Source organism: Sardina pilchardus, chromosome 24 (assembly GCF_963854185.1).
Source record: "Sardina pilchardus chromosome 24, fSarPil1.1, whole genome shotgun sequence".
NCBI lineage: Eukaryota > Metazoa > Chordata > Actinopteri > Clupeiformes > Clupeidae > Sardina > Sardina pilchardus.
In genome coordinates this window covers 3,784,636-3,787,135 of record NC_085017.1, presented here as the reverse complement: position 1 = coordinate 3,787,135, position 2,500 = coordinate 3,784,636, and the positions used below count along the sequence as shown (strand labels likewise).

Here is a 2,500-nt window from a genome sequence, read left to right as displayed (position 1 = left end):
TCTTCCTCGCCATGGCGACGCAGTTATCAACTCTCTAGGAGACGTATTTCATGGGCGTGTGGTTAGCGGGGGGTGTGACAGAGAGAGAGAAAGAGAGAATGCAGGGAGGGAATACGACAAATTAGATGACCCGAACAGAGGCGCAGTAAGGAGAAATGAATGTGGTGTGTGTGTGTGTGTGTGCGTGTGTGCGTGTGTGCGCGTGTGTGCGTGTATGTGCGAGTCTCTGTGTGTGTGGTGTGTGTGTGTGCGCAGACGCTGGAACAGCCGCCTCAGATGGCTCAGATAAGGCCCATGTGTCTGAGGAGGTGGAACCCATTTCCTGTCTGAGGAAGACTGACTAATCCCTGCTCTGCCGAGAGAGAGAGAGAGAAAGAGATGGAGAAGAAAGAGAAAGAGAGAGAGAAGAGAAGGAGATGGATAAGAGAGAGAACGAGAGAGAGAGAAAGAGAGAGAGAGAGAAAGAAAGTGAGGGGAGGAGAGGAGAGGACACACACACATAGACAGTCTTGCTTGCTCTTTTTTAGACACACAAACCAAACTTATACACATCATGCTGTCCTGCACTAGAAGAGAAGTGAATGTCTGTGTGTGCATGTTTATGTCTGTGTCTGAGAGAGAGATGAAGAGAGAGAGAAAGCAAAGGAGGGAAGTAGAGAGAAAGATGATGTTGGAGAGGTTGTGAGAGATGGTGTGAGCATGAGACAGGGAAAATGATTATTGCGCACAATCACACACACACACACACACACACACACACACACACACACACACACACACACACCCCTGTGATTTAGAGCCTGGACCTCCTTAAAAAGTTGAAGAACAGGAGCTTGTGAAAAACTGAAGCTCCATCTCCTTAAAATATTCACATTCACAGAACCCAATTTGCTTTAATCTTGAGATAAATGGCCCCAAAACAAGGGACTGATGCCAGGAAATAACCCTTTTTGTACACTTGTGAAATGACTGCAAAATTAGTGGGAATAATTTTGGTCTGTGCTGTGAACAAGTTTGTATTTTGGAGATTGAGAGGGAGGAAGAGAGCAAGGCTGAGCAAAAGAGAGAGATAGAGAGAGATACTGTACAGAGAGATATAGAGCTAGAGAGAGAGAGAGGGAGATACTGTATACACACACACACACACACACACACATATTTATCATAGAGAGAGAAAGAGAAAGAGAGAGAGATGAAGATGCTATGCAGAGAGAGAGAGAAATATCAGAGAGAGAAGAGAGAAATGAGGGAAAGAGGGACAGAGAAAAAGATGGAGAGAAAGCAAGAAAAGCCACTGATCCAGCGCTTCTGAAGAATTGAAAAGCCGGAGGAAAACGGAACTAGCCCAATGCTTCCCCTCCATGTTTGAAGTGAGGAGAGTCTGCTCGCTCATGAAACAGAAACAACAGCTGCTGCGCTAGGACGCTAAGATGCTAGGAGATGCACAACACGATGAGATGAGAGCCACTCTCTCATAACTAGCCTGAGGTACAGTACACTCTGCCTAATGTTACAGTAACTAGAGGTTACATATTCCTTCAGTCTCAACATGAAGGCTCATTTGGATATGGGTCAGAGTTGCTGTAAAGGGTGGGTGTGTGTGTGTGTGTGTGTGTGTGTGTGTGTGTGTGTGTGTGTGTGTGTGTGAGTGTGTGTGTGTGTGTGCATGTGTGTTTTAGTCATAATGGTGTACTTGCTAGCATTAACACTTTAGAATCTTGCTAGCATTAACACTTTAGAATCTTGCTAGCATTAGCGCTATAGCATCTTGCTTTGTCTTGCTAGCATTAACACTTATTAATCTTGCTGTGTCTTCCTAGCTTTAGTGTGCTGTAGAACAGAATCTTCCTGACTGGCCTCTGGCTTAAAGCGTGTGAACACCCACACACACACACACACACACACACACACACACACACACACACACACACACACAGACACATACACTCACACACACACACAGGCACACAAACCCAGGCACACACTGTGGCCTTAAATATTTTCCGCCCAGATTCAGCATGTTATCCCATCAGCCCAGAAGCTCTATCCTGTCTCTGACATGTTCCTGCTGTGTGTGTGTGTGTGTGTGTGTGCACGCAGTCTCGTGTGTGCCTGCCTCGAGGCACTGTCTGAGTTAACACACAGGCACAAGCTTCATCAGTCATGAAGCTACTCTTGTAGAAGTCATCCTTCAGCAGGTGAACATTCTAGAAATAAAATGTATTTATCAATAATTATAATAATAAAAAAACAATAATAATAATAATAATACAAATACAAAATTCTGTTTTATTCTCAGATCTTACATATGTTTGTTATGTGTTTGCATCTGTCCTCCACTCATACATACTTTTAGAAACGGAGGTGAAAAGAGCATCAGCAACAATGGTAACTGTGACAACGGGATATACTGTATGAATGTCCTGAGGAAAAAAAAGTTGGTGTGACACTGTTGTGACGATAGCTGCTGATGAATAGAAAGAACATAAGTGGCAGTCTT

General features: G+C 44.2%; 1 protein-coding gene across 2 annotated transcripts in view; it reads left to right on the top strand.

The window, feature by feature from the left end:
- col16a1 (collagen, type XVI, alpha 1) overlaps positions 1–2,500 on the top strand; it is a 115,921-nt gene that overhangs the window by 38,427 nt on the left and 74,994 nt on the right. The gene's annotated exons all lie outside the window — the stretch shown is intronic.